The following is an 18,743-nucleotide window of genomic DNA, read 5'->3' on the forward strand; positions in this document are numbered from 1 at the left end:
GAACGAATGGGCTAGAGGCCAGTTTGACATAAATGAATGGGCCAGAGGCCGGTTTGACATCAATGAATGGACCAGAGGCCGATTTGACATCAATGAATGGGCCAGAGGCCAGTTTGACATGAAAATCTGAATGGGCCAAAGGCCAGTCTGACAAATGGAAGATAAATGGGCCAAAGGCCAGTATGTTTGGAACCACAGTCACTTGACTTAAATTGTGTATATATATATGTTAAATAGAAATATGAATTGGACCCAACGCCGTTTGAAGCATGTTGTTCTACGTACGGTTTGTATCACTCCTTTATTTGATATTATTCACTGGGCTATCGCTCACGCTCATTCATGTGTTTGTAGGTGAGCCAAGAGAAGTCTAAACCCAGCCCCAGTGAAGTATGGGTGGAACAACAAAGGTTTTGAAGAGTCAGCCCTTGCGTCTCACGCACAAGACTCGTCTTCGCCTTTTTTGTCATTTTTTTATGTTGTCATGTTGGCAAAGTCTTTGAACATGTCTGTATATAGTTTTCATGGGTTGACTTAGTTTTGGGTGATCCTAACTGTACAGAACTTTATGATACCGTACTTCTGTTGTGAGTTATTAATGTACACATGTATGGTTTGTTATGATGTGCCATGTAAGCACAGCTCTATGGACAAAGTTTTAAATTGCTTCTGTTGGCCCCCTTTAACTCTGTTAAAATACGTTTGGTTTGGTTTGAGGCTGTAGGTAATCTCATGATTACTGGCCGGTTATGTCCTTAACCCACGGGGGCGGGTTCGGGTCATGACAACATGAAAGCATGTTTTATGATGCATGAATCATGTGAATCATGAATGATGCAGGGCATGTATGCAACATAAGTGTATGTGAAAACACATATGCTGTGCAACAGATGACAACAAATATGTAATTCAACAGAACGAGCAAAAGTGATGTTCAGGGACAACCTCCAACTTACCTCTTGGAGACTTTGCAACATGCTCAAAAAGGATACACCTCATTCATATTGGCAAGTGGGGCTTACTCATGCACCGGAACACAGTTTCGAGCTCCCTAAGAATCAATCTGGACCCAAAAGAGAACCTCCCATACACTGCTTGGGAAACAGAGGCATAAAACAGAACCAGGCCTAAGATGAGGACCGCTGGTCACCTGTCGGCCACCAGTAAGGCCTGCCGGCCACCCGTGCATTTTCGGGGGCAAACTTTCCATTTTGCTTTGGGTTTTTATAAATACACATCAAGGCTTCATTTTTCACACACCCACGCATCCAAAATCTTTATCCCTATCTGTCTAGGTGCTTCCTCTTTCTAGATCCGTGCTTTATATGCATTTTCCATTGCCCTACGCAAACTTTATTCACGAAACCCTCTTGATTCTCTACACTTTGAACCGATCAAATTTTGATTTCGTCGCTTTTCTTGAGTTTTTACCACTTTAGGCTTGTTCTCCTCAAGTTTCTCTCAAGTTCTGTGAATTTTTCTGCGTTTTGACTTTTTCTCCCATTTTCTCTCTCATAGGGTTGACTTTTTCCTAGTTTTCTTCATTTTCACCTATTTTTTACCCACTTTCTAGATGGCGAATGATGTTCCACATGATGGTGCTCCTCTTGAGAATTCACCTCCACTATCACCCCTTGCTGAGCTTGAGGAGCCGGTGATCGTCGAGGCCGGCTAGGTGGCGGAGGGCATTATGGCTGACCTTGAGGCAGAGTTTGCTCAAGGACTCGAGCCTGAGCCACTACCACTAGGGATACGCCCCTTTGATCCGGTGACATACCATCCTCGTAGACACATACTGCCGCTTGGAGGCATTAGGCATTTCAGCGATTTTGCCGGGGGCATGCCAGAGGACGTTCTACTGAGAGAGCCGTACTCCTATCTTTACTGCAGCGCCACTGAGGTACGAATTCTATTTTCATGCTTTCCTACTGTAGACACCCCATTTTTGACCGTCCTCAAGACTTGGACGTCACCGTTTGAACACTCGGTGATCATCCATGATTGTGTTCGTTTGGAGTTCCCGGAGGTCTCGGCTCGCGCGCCCTACCTCAGGATCTCCGAACTTGACCGTGTGGTGTCCGGTTTTGCACCGAACACTTTTGTTTTGCCTTAGAAGGGCAGGGAATGTCTTGTTGACCAGCCCCACACACCACCGGCAGTGGCTGAAGGCCACCGGCTGGCCTCTTTCTTCCATCGGCACTTTTGTTTGCCGGTCGGCACACTTTTTTGCCGGTCGGCATAATTGGTTGCCGGTCGGCACTGTTTTTTGCCGAAATAGCTTTTTTGGGCAGCCGACCACTGTTCCTCCACTTTATGGAGATATTTTGTGCCAGCTGTGATAGCTGGCACCAACTCCTTCCCCCTCCATACACGTGTATGGAGGGATTTCCCTCTAGCCAAGCTTGTTGTATAAGCTTTGCAAGAGGGATCCTTATAAGAGAGGGTCCTTCCTCTTGGTTCTAGGTGAGACTCTTGGAAGCAAAAACCAGCCCTTAACAATATAGATACACTCTATCTCTATATCTCCCTCTTCCCCCTCCTTTGTGTGTGTTTCTTGGCCCAAAAGGTGTGTTTTACCTTACTTTTGCACCATTACACACACTATCACACCTTAGTCCGAGATTGAGGGACTTGGGGGAGTTGTTTCTTGAGTTTTGGACTGGTTTTGATCCAAAGAAGGAGGCTAGACCACTTGCTCTTCAAGGGTTCTTCAAGGGTGAGCATTTTCCTCTTTATTCCCCAAACTTGCATCGGTTTTCTACCTATTTTGTTTACTGTTTTAGCTCTTGTGTATAACATAAAAAAGGCTCATATTTTCCTGCTCTAACACTTTCATTAAGGTCACTTTGTGGTTAGATTGCAAACTCACCCTCTTAGGCCTTGTTTAGCCTATTTTGGTGCCATTTTGATAAGGTTTTGTTCACTTCAGCATTTTGATCTTTTGATCACCAAAAATCAGTGTATTTTAGTGTCAAAAAAGTTGGTTTGAAGTCTTGCATAGGGGAGGGACACCCCTCTCCCTTTATGGTTTTGTTTCCTTGCTTTTTGAGCTCAAAAGGATAGCATGTGTGCTTGTTGTTTCTTGGCTTCATTTCAGTACTTTTTTAGGCATCTTAGGTCTTACATAACCTCTGTTTTTGGCCGGATTTGGCCCTCTTGCATGCTTGTGATATTTGCTTTGTATTGCTCCATTTTGCTTAAAAGTACACCCCATGACTAGGCCATGATTTTTGTGTGTGTTGGCTTGGTTCCATGGAGTATTTAGCATTGTTTTTCCATGTTTAAAATCTGTTGGTTGTCAACTTGGTCATGTTTAGCATGTTTGTTAGAGTTGCTTTGTATTTTGGCTTGGATGCCTTGAGCATTTTGACCTCTAGCATGCATGGTTGTGTTTACCTTCTTGATTTGGCATCATCTATGGGTCATATTTTAGTCCAAGAATCATGCTTGTATGTGTGCATGCATGGCCTCTTTCATGCCTTGAAGATGTGTCCCCTTTATGCCTAAGAATGAGCCTTAGTGTGTTTGCTTCATGGGGGATATCTTAGTTGCCATACTAGGAGCTTTTTGGGGTCCTATCTTGCATGCATAAATTCCTTTTTTGCTTGTTTTGATCATGCCATGAGTGGTCATGGTAATGGGGGTGAGTTGTCTCCTCTTTGTGTCTTAACTTTGGGACCATGAATTTGCTTGATAACATGAGTTGATTGCCTACCATTTTAAGTACCTTTGGTCACTGTTTTGAAGAGAGTAAGGGTCTGTCCCTTTGCCATTTTTAAGCCCTCTTGCATGCTTGCTCCATGTTTGATGGATAGTTGTTCCATTAAGCTTTGTAGCACATCAATTCTATGGTCAATTTGCTTCATGCTTGCATCATGTTTGTATCTTGTGCGCTTGGTATCATACATTTTGTCATCATAGTTGCATATTGTTAGTTGTGCTTCATATCTTCGTGGCATGATGTATTCGAGCCTTGTTGAAGCATTACATGCATTGCATTTACTTGGTTTGGGGTGTCAAACCAAGTGCGGGAGTCAAGGACCATTCATACTTCAAGTGATGTAATGTGCCTTGATCCCCGGTCATCGGGACCTTTGACTCCAATTTGATAAGGCCCCGGTTTTCACGTTATTTGTTGCATGCATTTTCATATCAAATAGCAAATTTGATCCATTGAGTCATCATGCACCTTGGATGGCTCAAAGGTCGAAGGTCGTGCTTCTTTGAGTTCGAAGCATGATAAGAAGTAAGACCATGCTTACATGTGCCCAAAAACTCCATACTATGCACTGCCTATCCTCTGTTTGCTGTCAGATTGTCTGTTCCAGGAAATTTCTGCCGACCGGCAGAATTTAGTGCCGACCGGCACTATCTGGAGTGCCGATGAACCTGATAAAGTGCCGACGGGAAGTTTGAAGTGCCGGTGGCGATTCTGTCTGGCCGGTGGTGCTCTGCAGGATGCAGAGAGCTTGTTCCAGCATTTTGGAAATTTTTCAAAAAGACAAGGCAGTACAAACAGAAACGATAAGAGCATAGTACGGGTTTTCCGGGCAGGACGGATTCGAGCATGCATCATCTGCGCGCCCCGAGGCAGAGGTTGTGGCCACCCTCTTTATTCTTTTGCTTCCTTTTTTTAATTAATTAGGAAATTTTGTAATAATTTTATTTATTCATTATTTTGGGACTGTAATATTAATTCGAGCCCTCTGAGTGAGGGTAAACATGTAATAAGTGTGGGTGAGTGTGTGCATGTCTTCCAATCCCCATTTCTTTCTTCCCTTTTATTTACCAGCTTATGATGGTAGACTAGGGCATTTTTGAAATTAGCATACCTTATGATATGCATGCGTGCATTCATGCATCTGTTAAACATGCACCGGGCTCGGTACATCATGCTAAACCGCATTCGTATTTTCAAAATTTCAAAATTGAATACATGAATTAGTTGATTGCATATCGTATGCCATATCCAGGTTAACCGAGCCTAACTAAAATTGCACCTTGTATGTGTTGCATTAGGCAAAATAACATGAACTAGGACATGCATGTTTGCTAACTAGTTTACTATTTTGGCGCGGAGTACAATGTAAGTCCTTTTGCTTTAGCATCCAGCATGCGTGTGAATGTTGCCATAATAGTATGCCTGCCATGCGGCTAAGTGCTTACATGAGATAAACTGCTTGAATGCCTGTGGGTGGAGGTCAAATTGCTTAAATTGGGATAATGCGTTAAAACTGTGAATTTTAAGCCCACTAGATAGTGGCAAAACCACCTTTTCCAAAAGCCCACTTGAGGGTGGCAAAATCTGCATTTTAGCCTACTTGCGAGTAGCAAACCTTTTTTTAAACAAACGTGAAATGTTTTGTCCCAATTTGAGCAATTTGGTCTATACTTGTTTGCTGTGCGCATAACGTAGTAATTCTAGGCTAATAAATGGGATAAGAACGCATAACGTTTTCAAAATCGGATATCATGGTTAGTAGAGGCCGGTCTTCGGACCGGGCGAAAGGGGGTGCTCATAGCTGACCTTCCCCGATCGTACCCAAGCTCCCGAGCCGAGACAACTCCGGTGATGACGGACATGTGGCCTTCGGCACCGAGTCAGGGTTTCCTAAATTTCCCCATTTTAAAAATATTTAGGTGGCGACTCTGTATCTGGCAAAGCAGTCCATGTTTGGCACTACTTTTCAAAAAAATCTGTTTTCTCAAACGATTTGCCAGATTTGGACTCTTTGGTTCAGATTAAGAACCGTGACACAAATCGAGTCCGAACTGTAGCAGCGAGGTCCCACGCGGGCGCCGTCTACAGTTTCTGGCGACTCCGCTGGGGATTTAGAGAGCTTGACTCGAACTCGTGATATCCTGTTTTGATCTCATTTATGTGTTTCTTTGCATTGCATGTGCATTGGTGCGCCTAGGAACACAGTGTTTGCCATCTGCCATTCCTGAACGGTTTGCCGGAGGCTTGCCTTGTCAAGGCATGTCCATAAGGCTGACCGGCTATGGGCTCTGACAGCATGGGAACACAAACCCCGGTTTTACCGGGGCACCCTTTTTGACCATTCGACCTAGTGCATATTCGGAATCCGTAGTGACCATTCCAAGCTAGGACAGGTTGCTTACCCGATGCTAAGTTGTTTGAAACCGCTGCGTGCGTAGTGAATCCCTAGCTCCTGACAAAATAGGACAGGGAAACCCTACCCCAACATAGGGGTGTTTTGGCTCCCTTTACTTGCTATGTGCTGTTAGAATGTATTTCTGCAGGGAAAAGAACACACCAGTTTGTAAGTCTGGACATCAGGCCTGAGGGCATCAGTATCAGCTTTAAGAGAATCAGTTATCTGAGGGTATCAGGGTTCGGTATTGGGAATAGAGATTTTGAGAACAGTGGTCGGTATTGGGGAACCGTGTGCTCGGCCTATCGACTATGCGTTTTGAAAATTCAACTATATATTATTTGTTTATTTTATGCTGTTGTGCTGTCCGGTTGTTGGTTTATTTATTGCTTTATTTATCTTTTTGCTAGGGTAGTTTAGCATCATTGCGTCTAACCCAGTAGACATTCCCCAAGCACTCTGGATCGGAGGTCGCCGGCTCCATCGATCTGAGGATCTGATAGAAGGACAACCAGTGTACCACTCTCTACCCCCGGTTACTAAACGGAAAGCAACTAGGCAGAGGATATCGGTTCAGCAATCAATACAAAGGGCTTCGTCTACCCCACCTGTGTACAGTAGGGATCAGGATCCCGTTTCACCCACAGAGAGAGAACGCATACCAGCAATTCAACCAGAGCAGAACAATATGGCTAACTTAGAGGAGATGGTGCGCCAACTTCAGGAAAGCATGAAAATGATGCAGCAAGATGCTGCCCGACAGGCAGAATTTGCCAGGCAACAGGCTACAGTGATGAGTGAGCAAGCGGATTTAATTGGAAGGTTGCAACAGCAAACCGGGGCATCACCTTCGCAGCAAATCCCTCCTCCATTAAGGGTTCCAATACCCGAAGAAACACCAAACGCCCGGAATGTCCAAGAAGATACAGACATCCCAACGGGGCCGGCTCCACCCCCAATTCCGCCTCAACAATCCAAGGCAACCACTCCCATTAACGTATCGGATTCTCCTTTTGAGTCTGAGGTAGACCCCATGACATTAAAAATGCACAAGCTTGAAAAGCTGTTCAAGAAATCTCAAGGCGCAAAGTCCATTCCGGACATTGGAGATGGGTACATCGACACAGCCGTGACGCTGCCAGATCGATTTAAAATGCCCCAAATTGATCGTTTTGACGGGTCTGAGGATCCCATGGTACACCTGCGACTGTTTTCAGACGTCCTAAGGCCAATGGGTCTCACCAGATTGCAGAAACTATCTTTATTCGGCCGGACCTTGTCAGGTGTGGCGTCCGCATGGTATGCCAAGTTGGGGGACGACGTCAAGAGAAACTGGGACGAGATGGCTGAGGCCTTCATCCTGCAGTACTCGTATAACACACAAATCGAGATCACGACCCGGGATCTCGAGACAACGAGGCAGGAACCCAAGGAAAGCTTCTCAGAGTTTGTAACTAGATGGCGGGCTAAAGCTTCAATGATGACCTTGAGACCCACAGACAAAGACCAGATTCGGATGATTGTGCACAATCTTCAGCCGAAGCTAATGCAAAAGATGATCGTAGTCCCCTTTCCCACCTTTGCTGATTTACATGAAATGGGGGTGCAGATCGAGGACGCCTTGAGACAAGGTTGGATTGATAATGATCGGGACCAACCCCGCAGAAATTTCAATCGTAGTACTAATACAGGCCCGAGTGGCGCTACGACTGCCAGGACCTCCGAAGTGAGTATGGTCACCACTAACCCTTCCCCGAGAAATACAGCAGCTACACCATTCTCCGGCGCGTCCGGAAGCAACTCGCAAACAGCCAAATACCCTCCCAGAAACACCAGAACCTTCGCTCCACTTTATATGCCCCTATCCAAAGCTCTGGGGGTTTTGATCAGAAAAGGGCATCTGAAGCCCCTAGAGCCACGGCCCTTGCCAGAAAGACTACCCGCTACCCACAACCCAGCCAAATATTGTGCGTTCCACCAGCAGCATGGTCATGACACTGACCTATGCTTTCGCTTACGACATGAGATTCAAGATCTCATTGATAATGGGGTGATTCTTCCCCCTGAGAAACCTAATGTTACCACAAATCCTCTCCCCGCACATAACCAAGTTCCACCGCCCAAAAGAGTCAACTTCATCCACACTGGGGTCGCATCCTACGATCCCAGTATCTACATCACACCCTCCTACCTACCTAAACCTAAAGTTTTCCTCCCTGATTGCACCGATTTGTGCATGACGGATATCTCCATAACCCAACCCAAGCCAGTGGTGGTGACCATCGAGAACAAGAAAGGGGTTGTCAAACCAGGGTCCGTGGAGCCTGAGAATGATGTTGGGAATGTTTACAATCCGAATGACTACATTTCACCCGTGGGCCAGAATAGACCAAACGTCGAATTTTCAGTCGGGGGAGAGCTGTGTGTAGTCCGAGGGGACAATTCAGGACAGGGAATGGATGATTTGACAGCCGTGGAAAAGAATGTTGTCAAGTCCCAATTTCATGATGACCAAGACTCAGCCATCAACTGGTATGATAATGAAGAATCAGCGGAGCCCACGGGGTGGTTAGACGATCAGCCGGATGTAACAGGAGAGTTCCAGTCAGAACAAGGCCCGGCAGGGGCAGGAATGTCAACAACGCCCGGGAGTGCCGAAAAGCAGAATATATCGCCGGAGAGCGCCGGTGTCGAGAGTTTCGCTCGGGAATGGAGCATTTTAACTACAGGGATCAGTGAGCAATCTACTGCATTGACACAGTCGGAGCAAGAAAGATTCGAGGATTCTGAGAGGATTAGAAAAGCAAAAGGCCACGTAGGGGTCGAAACCGCCGCAAGTACGGAAATGGAGGATGCTGTGAACATAGGGGTAAGAGGTACTGTGAGTGTCGAGACAGTTGTGCCAGAACCAGACAGATGCTTGTCAGTCGCAGATGGTATGTGGTGGGAAGACGACGATCTATGTCTTGCCCACACGGACGAGGATTGGAAAGATAACCAACCAGATGATACCTGGTATATCGGCGAAGTCGATCACATGACTAGGAGTGGACGGTATTTTAAGCCTCCACACCTAGATCAACCAGAGGCGTCTGGGAAAGATAATGAAGCAGAGAAACAAAAGGAGAGGCAACTCGAAGACGAGGCTGTGTTGAGACAATTGAAAAAGATGCAAGCAGACATCTCCATTTGGGGACTGCTTATGGCTTCTCGAGTACATAGGCAGGCTGTCCTGTCAGCCATGGACAAGGCCAAGCTGTCCATAGACACCACGCCCGAGCAGCTGGTGGGATTAGTCTTTTCAGGAGGGAATTCCCCAGCATTGAATTTTTCTGACAAAGAGCTGCCACCCGAGGGTGCAAACCATAACAAGCCGCTCTACATCTCTGTCGAGTGCAGAGATAAATGGATACCTGTGGTACTTGTCGACACGGGATCCGCTATCAATGTCTGCCCGGCAAGGACCGCTTATGCGATTGGTTTGAAAGTCGCGGATTTTATACCAACGGCCCAGGTAATTCGGGCATATGATAACACAAGCCGGGAGGTAATGGGGACAGTTAAGATTCAAACAAAGGTTGGGCCCGGACAGCATGAGATAGATTTCCATGTTTTGGAGGTTCCTGCAACGTTCAACTTGCTTTTGGGACGGCCGTGGCTGCATCAGGTAAAGGCGGTCTCCTCTACCTTACATCAAGTGGTGAAATACCCCTATGGGAAGGGAGTAGCCATTGTTTTTGGAAATTCATCAATTCATCCACCACCAGAGGTGTCTATGCCTGTTCTAGAAATTGAGCATGGTATAGAAGATGTGTTCATATCAGGTTTTACCTTGGCCGAGGCTCGGGTTGTACAGAACATCATGGCAGCTAACGAAGGGGTGTATGTCAGCGCCCAAGCAGTTTATCTCATGAACAAACTCCAGCACATCCCCGGGATGGGATTAGGCAAGAGCGGTAGGAAAGGTGCCGCAGCATCGACAGAGGTACCACATAACCCCCATACCTTTGGTTTGGGCTACTTGCCCACCAAAGAGGATTGGATAAGGAAAGGAAAGGAAATGGCCAGAAGGGCCAGGGCGAAACAGATGGGGAAGCCCTTTGACTTGATGCACCAGCCCATTCGGGGGACCCTGAACGGACGTTTCGTCCGGGAGGGGGAGGACTTTCCGTTCTGTGGCTTCCCAGAGCCGTGGCTCAACGCGGAGAAGAAGCGCGTGCCGGGATTTGAGATCTTCTTTGATTTACAGTTACCTGAGGATGACATCGCCGAAGGGCAGGCAGATCTATCGGCTGAGGCCGAACAAAGTAAGGAGGTACAGTCCGAGGACGCTGAAAATGAAATGGGGGCAGCGCTGGCATGTCTGCTGTCAGATCCTCCGATCGAACAGAGGTGCTTGGGGGATAGCTCCTCGGTATGTGTGATTGGGAATGAAGCGGCTGCGGGCCTACCATCAGTTATTTTGGATGCATCCATCGCACCTTCTCTCATTTGGCAATATGAAGAAGGCTTTCTATCAAGCAGCACCGGGTCAGGTAGTGAGCCGGAATCTGATTCTACCGAATCTTGTACGTCGGAATCAGATTCCAGCTCAACTGAGTCTGAGTCCGGTATTCCCGGGGGTGATAACCCGGATACCACAGTCCTGTCTAGATCGTCTTTTTCATTTTCTTTTGAGTCTGTTGTAACGGAAGAATCCGACGGCTCGGAAGTATTTAATGAGAACGACGTGGGTGTGGTTTCGGAGTATTTTTCTGTGCCTTTGATTTATTGCTTAAATCAGGATTTTCAAAATTTTGATGAAAACGACGAGGAAGAAATTCCTCCGGTTTTGCAACGGTTAATTGATCAAGAGCAGGAAAGATTTGTTAAACCTTTAATGGATGAAATCACTACTGTGAATGTTGGTACTGAGAAGGACCCGCGGCTGGTCCAGATCGGGTCCACGTTCTCTTCTGAGGAACGCGAGCGCTTAGTCGCTTTGTTAAAAGATTTCAAAGATGTTTTCGCGTGGTCCTACGAAGACATGCCTGGAATCGATCCTGAGATTGTACAGCACCGGATCCCTCTCGATCCCGAGGCCCGACCTGTCAAACAGAAGCTCAGGAGGATCCGCCCCAATTGGGCCATTAAGATCAAGGAAGAGGTCACCAAGCAGATTGACGCAGGCTTCCTGTTGGTGTCTGAGTATCCGACTTGGTTGGCCAACATTGTTCCGGTACCGAAGAAGGATGGCAGAATTCGGGTCTGTGTAGACTTCAGAGATTTGAACAGGGCCAGTCCGAAGGACGACTTTCCCTTGCCACACATCGATGAACTGGTAGATTTCACGGCAGGACATGCCTTGCTTTCGTTTATGGATGGTTTCTCAGGATATAATCAGATAGTAATGGCGCCCGAAGACCGAGAGAAGACTGCATTTACTACCCCGTGGGGTACATATTGTTATCGAGTGATGCCATTTGGGCTGAAAAACGCAGGAGCTACCTATCAGCGGGCAGCAACTACGATATTGCATGATATGATCCATAAAGAGGTCGAGGTGTATGTGGACGACATGATTGTCAAGTCCAAGGAAAGAGAGGGCCACTACACCGCCTTACAAAAGTTTTTTCAAAGAATCAGAGAATTTCGGCTGCGGCTAAATCCCCAGAAGTGTACTTTTGGTGTTACAGCAGGAAAGATGTTAGGGTTTCTGATAACGCAAAGGGGCATCGAGGTCGACCCTTCCAAAATCAAGGCCATCTTAGAAATGCCACCACCAAGGACTGAAAAGGAGGTGCGAGGCTTTCTAGGTAAAGTGCAATTCATAAGGCGGTTCATCTCTAAACTAACCGTGACTTGTGAACCACTGTTTGGCCTCCTGAAGAAAGGAAAGAAATTCCAATGGGACGGCCGATGTCAAGCAGCTTTTGAGCAGATCAAAGAATATTTACAAAACCCGCCTGTATTATCACCACCAGAACCAGGGAGACCGTTGATATTGTATCTCTCGGTAACTGAGACCACCATGGGCTGCATGCTCGCACAGGAGTCGGAAGACAAAGTGGAAAGGGCTATCTATTATCTGAGCAAGAAGATGCTGGATTACGAGACCCGCTATACACCACTGGAGAAGGCTTGTTTGGCCTTGGTATGGGCTACCCGGAAGCTGCGGCACTACCTGTTAGCTCACTCTGTAATGTTGGTTTCACGTTTGGATCCCATCAAATATCTTTTCGAGAAACCAGCACTTACAGGTAGGCTAGCTCGTTGGTTGCTATTGCTTTCCGAATTTGACTTGAAGTATGTAACACGCAAGTCGGTGAAAGGGAGAGCGGTAGCAGAGTTCCTTGCCGACCATCCGGTTGAGGGGGATGAAGCGGTTGAGTACCTATTCCCGGATGAAGCGATTCTGCATATCGAGGATGAAACTTGGACGATGTACTTTGACGGAGCGTCAAACCAGTATGGGTATGGGATAGGGGTGTTGCTGATAGCGCCTGACGATTCCCGTATCCCTTTGGCATTCAAGCTCCAGTTCAAAGTCTCGAACAATGAGGCAGAGTATGAGGCATGTATTGCTGGTCTGGAAGCAGCCCTAGAGCTAGGGGTAAGACGATTGGACGTCATTGGGGATTCGAATCTTGTTGTATCTCAAGCAAAAGGAGACTGGAAGGTCAAGGAGGAAAGGATGATAATTTACCACCAAACCTTGGATTTGTTAATTCCTCGGTTCGAGAAACTAAACTTCACCCACCTCGTAAGAGAGAACAACAGGTTTGCAGACTCGTTAGCAACCCTATCTTCCATGATAGACATCCCGTCGGGAATCCGGATGCGTCCAGTCATCATTGATCAGAAGTTTGCGCCAGCATACGAGTCAGTTTCCACCATAGATGAGACCCAAGACGACAACCCCTGGTATTACGATATTTGGAACTTCTTGAAAAAGGAGACGTATCCGATAGGGGCAAGCACCAAGGATAAAAGGGCCATTAGAAGAATGGCCATTCAGTTCATCATCTGCGGAGGTAAACTGTACAAAAGAGGTCATCTGGGAATGCATAAGCTCTGTGTAGAAGCTGAAGAGTCGAAGCGCCTAATGGAGGCCATCCATGGAGGAGAATGCGGTGCACACATGAATGGAGTAATGTTGGCCAGAAAAATCCTTAGACAGGGCTATTATTGGTCGACCATGGAAGAGGATTGTATCGGCTTTGTTCGGCGATGCCACAAATGCCAGATCCATGCAAACCGTATGAACATCCCACCATCCAAATTATACAATATGACTTCCCCGTGGCCGTTTTCCGTATGGGGGATCGATGTAATCGGAGCTGTTACCCCGAAGGGATCGAACGGACATGAGTATATCCTCGTAGCGATAGATTATTTCACAAAGTGGGTCGAGGCCCAATCATACGCGGTGTTGAAGGCGTCGCACGTCGCAAAGTTCATCAGAAACAACATCATTTGTCGCTACGGGGTACCAAATGAGATCATCTCGGACAATGGATCCCACTTTAAGAAAGAAGTGGTCGACTTGTTGGAAAAGTATAACGTGGCTTTTCATAAGTCATCTACGTATCGGCCGCAAACCAATGGAGCAGTTGAGGCCGCCAACAAGAACATCAAGCATATACTGCGGAAAATGGTAGAGACCTATCGAGATTGGCCAGATAAGTTGCCGTTTGCTCTGTGGGGCTACAGAACTTCGATTAGAACTTCTACCGGAGCAACTCCGTATTCGTTAGTTTATGGAATGGAGGCTGTTCTACCTATCGAAATTGAAGTTCCGTCTTTACGGGTATTGGCCGAGTGTCAGATAGCTGAGGCAGATTGGCAGCAAAGCAGGTTCGAAGAACTAATGCTCTTTGATGAAAGGAGACTGAAAGCACTATACCACGTTCAGAGTTATCAGCGCAGGATTGCTCGGGCTTTTAACAAGAAGGTTAAGTCCAGGAATCTAAAGGAAGGGGATTTGGTACTCAAAGACAACCGAGTTCCCATCCACGACCCGAGGGGCAAGTTCAGACCCAATTGGACTGGTCCCTACATCATCAAAACCATCTGGTCAGGCGGAGCTGTGGTTCTAATGGACTTAGATGGCTTAGAATTCTCTCAACCGATCAATATGGACAAGTTGAAGAAATACTACCCTTGAGAGGCTCGCTAGGCCGAAAACCCGAAAGGGCGACCTAGGCAAAAGTTAGAGCACAAAAAAAATAGAAAATATAAAAACTGAGCTCGCAGGGCTGAAAACCCGCAAAGGGCGGCCTTGGCAAAAGTTAGAGCGCAAAAGGAGAGTGAAAATACTCGAGCGAACCTAAGCCGGAACTACGTAAGGCTTGATTCCCATGTTTGGGATACGTAGGCAGCTTCATCCTGGAGTTCAGCCATAACACTTCCCCGATCAACTTTGTCCATTTGATCATCTCAGCCATCTTTGTTCATCAGCATTCGTTGGAATCTCCGGTGCAGTGCCACTCAGACTAGGGGCAACTTTCCGTTGCTATGCAGTGCTGCGGCTTTCCTCAGACTAGGGGCAACTTTCCGTTGGTATGCAGTGCTGCGGCGTTCTTCAGACTAGGGGCAACTTTCCAGTTGCAGGAATCTGGGGTTGTGCATCTCGAGTGACAGATCTCAGGTGTGTCCAGTTCCAATCCACATCAAAAATATCTTTGAAAAGTTTTAATATAAGATGACTTTGTTCAAATAATCTTTTTACAACTTTGACCATTTTTGGACCAAGGTGGAAAATTTTCAGTGCCACAACTTTCAATTTCTTTGATTTCAAAACAGAGTTCTCCTGCTCTTACATACAATTGAGGTTGCTTTTTATTACATTCATGAAAGAAAACTTGAAAGTACTAATAAAGCAATAAATCTAGGGCATGGTCAAGTCAGGTGTTCCTGCGCCCCCTCCCAGAGCTAGTCGAAGCCTCCGATGCCAAGCTGGGCCCGATCTGTGCTTCTTCATTTAGCCAATCTATGCACTCGTCAGATAAAGTACAACTGAAAGTAGGAGCGGGGGCCAGGAGTTCTCTCATCCTCCACGCAGTGGCCTGCCAAGCAAGCTGCGCGCCTCGGGTTGGAAATGCAGCAGGGTACTCTATCCCCTCTGGCGGGCAGGTCTGATCATGGCCAAATTGGCGTCGAATCCGAAATGGGAAATAGAATACACAATGAGTGAGACCGACCAGTTGAATCCCAGTCTGTCGAGGCATGTTGTAACTCATTGCCGGAAGGCTCAACCAAGGACACCGCCAAGCAATACGGTCTGCGGACAAGTGGCACATCCAAGCGAACCACCATTCCTCATCCAGGGCATTGACTAGACGATGCCGGAAGAAGTAGCCGCGAGCTGAATATGCTGGGCAGGAGTCCACAACCTGCAATTTATCCATCAACCACACCTGGGGAGGGATTGAAAAATGAGAGATTAAAGAATAGAGAGATGCACGAGGAGAGAAAAGTGAGAATGGGGTTTTGTGAGAAAAGACTGAGCTCGAGGGCCAAGTGATGTGAGCAATACAAAAATGCGAGATTGGGTGGGAAATATTACCTGTAGCAGTAGTGGACTCCCTGCCAACCTAGTCGTCTCATGACGGTAAAAGGCGTCTAAGCCCATTAGTGTCTCGGCCAGAACCATGGCGATACAGCTCTTGCCCTCTCTCAGGCCTTGGGCAACCTCAATCAGCCGGACACTAGCCCCTCCAGAGCCCGAAATGAACAGGAAATGAGACAGCATGCACAAGCAGAGCGCATGTCGCCGGAAGCCTTGCCAATAATGGTTGCTGCGATCACCAGCATCAGAAAATCGATTGGCCAAACTCGGAATATCTAACATCCCGTCGCCCATCAGAGACCGAGCATCGCGCATGCTGAGTCCGCACATGCGCCCTAAGGATTGGGCATGACCAAAATGTAGTTGGGGCAGGAGCTCCTCGTCGCGCTCGGACTCCATTAGAGCTCGGAAATCTTCAAAGGTAGGACACATCTCTTGCCCGGCAAAGCTAAAGACATGTGTCACCGGATTCCAAAATCTTGCCGCGGCGTGAAGAAACGGGAGATGCAACGGGGTACGACCCAGAGTGAATAGTGCATTTATGCCGAAACCCCGGAAATTCACCTTTTCCGAGCCATCCAAGCTAGCAATCCAAGCTGTGAGATTTTGAGCAAGAAACTCTTCCATTGGAGCAAATCAGTGTGAAAATGAGGAAAACTACGAAGCTGAGATCTTTTGTAGGAGATAAGGTTGAGTGGGGAAACAGGTGTCAACATTCTGGTGGTTCCCCTCATTTAGTGCCGACCGGCATCAAAATATGCCGACCGGCCATTCCAGTTTGCCGACAAAACAGACATACGGCCGGTAGCCACTCCTTGCAGCCGGTGGTTCCTACACCGTGCCGGTGGGCTTCCTCCCTGGTCTCCTGAGCTGTTTATGCTAAGAATTGGGGAACTTAACCACCTCCAACCCCCCCCGGCGGTCGACTCTTGCGGAGCCACGCCTGTCTGCTTGTCGAGTCTTGAACATTTGCTTATCGAGTTGTATTTCGCTCTCTTTGAGCTCTTGATTTGTTTATCGAGTTGTATTCACACTTGTTTGGCTGTGTCATGTCCTTGTTTTGCTTATCGAGTTGTAAGTCGGTTCACTACCTGATTATTACGATGGCAAATTTCCAAAATGGGTTCAATTTCGTTCACATTGTGGTGTGAAACCCTGCGATGCGATGCACAGAAGATCCACAATTGCAACATCTTTTGAACAAAATGATTCGTTTCATTTCCATCACATGTTTTGTAAAGTGCGTGAATTTTGAGAAAGAAAATAAACCTGCCTGAGGCAGTGCAATGTGCTCAAACTACTAGTAAAAAGGTAAATAAAACGTAGAATGGCAGGGTAGCCAAGTATCAGAACTGATACCGATGAAACTCCCCTTGTGGTTAACGCACCTTCCGTATCTTTGTTCGGGACAGCCGCGTTGTCGGACGCCCTCACAATACGGGAAATCACACCTTTGAAACGTGAACCTTTGAGTTGACCTCAGGCCACAACTTCTGCAAGCAACGCTCGATGCGCGCAAAGAATGTCCCGCCCCGTATCCTTTTCATGCTTTGTGAGCCCCGCAAATTGTTTCGATTATGCTGTGCAATGTTTAAATTTCATTACCTGCGTAGACCGCATGTTTTGATTGCGTAGATCGCATGTTTAATTTCATTACCTGCGTAGATCGCATGTTTTGATTGCGTAGATCGCATGTTTAATTTCATTACCTGCGTAGACCGCATGTTTTGATTGCGTAGATCGCATGTTAAATTTCATTACCTGCGTAGACCGCATGTTTTGATTGCGTAGACCGCATGTTAAATTTCATTACCTGCGTAGACCGCATGTTTTGATTGCGTAGATCGCATGTTTAATTTCATTACCTGCGTAGACCGCATGTTTTGATTGCGTAGATCGCATGTTTAATTTCATTACCTGCGTAGACCGCATGTTTTGATTGCGTAGATCGCATGTTTAATTCCATTACCTGCGTAGACCGCATGTTTTGATTGCGTAGATCGCATGTTTAATTTCATTACCTGCGTAGACCGCATGCTTGGATTGCGTAGACCGCATGTTAAATTTCATTACCTGCGTAGACCGCATGTTTTGATTGCGTAGATCGCATGTTTAATTCCATTACCTGCGTAGACCGCATGTTTTGATTGCGTAGATCGCATGTTAAATTTCATTACCTGCGTAGACCGCATGTTTTGATTGCGTAGATCGCATGTTTAATTCCATTACCTGCGTAGACCGCATGTTTTGATTGCGTAGATTGCATGTTTAATTCCATTACCTGCGTAGACCGCATGTTTTGATTGCGTAGATCGCATGTTTAATTTCATTACCTGCGTAGACCGCATGTTTCGATTGCGTAGATCGCATGTTTAATTTCATTACCTGCGTAGACCGCATGTTTTGATTGCGTAGATCGCATGTTTAATTCCATTACCTGCGTAGACCGCATGTTTTGATTGCGTAGATCGCATGTTTAATTCCATTACCTGCGTAGACCGCATGTTTTGATTGCGTAGATCGCATGTTTAATTCCATTACCTGCGTAGACCGCATGTCTTGATTGTGTAGATCGCATGTTCAATTTCATTACCTGCGTAGACCGCATGCTCCATTTACATGTTTATATTTCCACAGCATTGTTATGCCCCCCCACTTGCTTTGCGCTGTCACGTATTTCGAGTACACTACTTCGCATGTTGCTAACCATATTGTACCTGTTAAGTTTGTTTTCTTTTCAGGCACGATATTGTATGTACGGTTCATTTGAGGCTGGTGCAACCAGACGAACCGGACAGGTATTGTATCTCCCGAGTGAGACGTATTGAGAATTCCATAATTCTCTTACATCCTTTCTGCATTGTAGTGTAGTTTGGTATGTTAGCTTAAAATTGTCGCATGTTTGCTTCATTACAGCTTTCTTTGCATGATCATAAGTATGCTCGGCTTCGTGCATTGTCTTGCATTTTGCCCCTGCCTCCGGGCACATATCTTATTTGTCTTGTTTGTTTGTCTGAGTCTTCGGCCTTGTCAAAAATGGGTCGTCTCTGGGCTTTGACATTCACTCCCGTCATTGT

This window comes from Camellia sinensis, chromosome 10 (genome assembly GCF_055761805.1).
Source record: "Camellia sinensis isolate YWXY chromosome 10, ASM5576180v1, whole genome shotgun sequence".
NCBI lineage: Eukaryota > Viridiplantae > Streptophyta > Magnoliopsida > Ericales > Theaceae > Camellia > Camellia sinensis.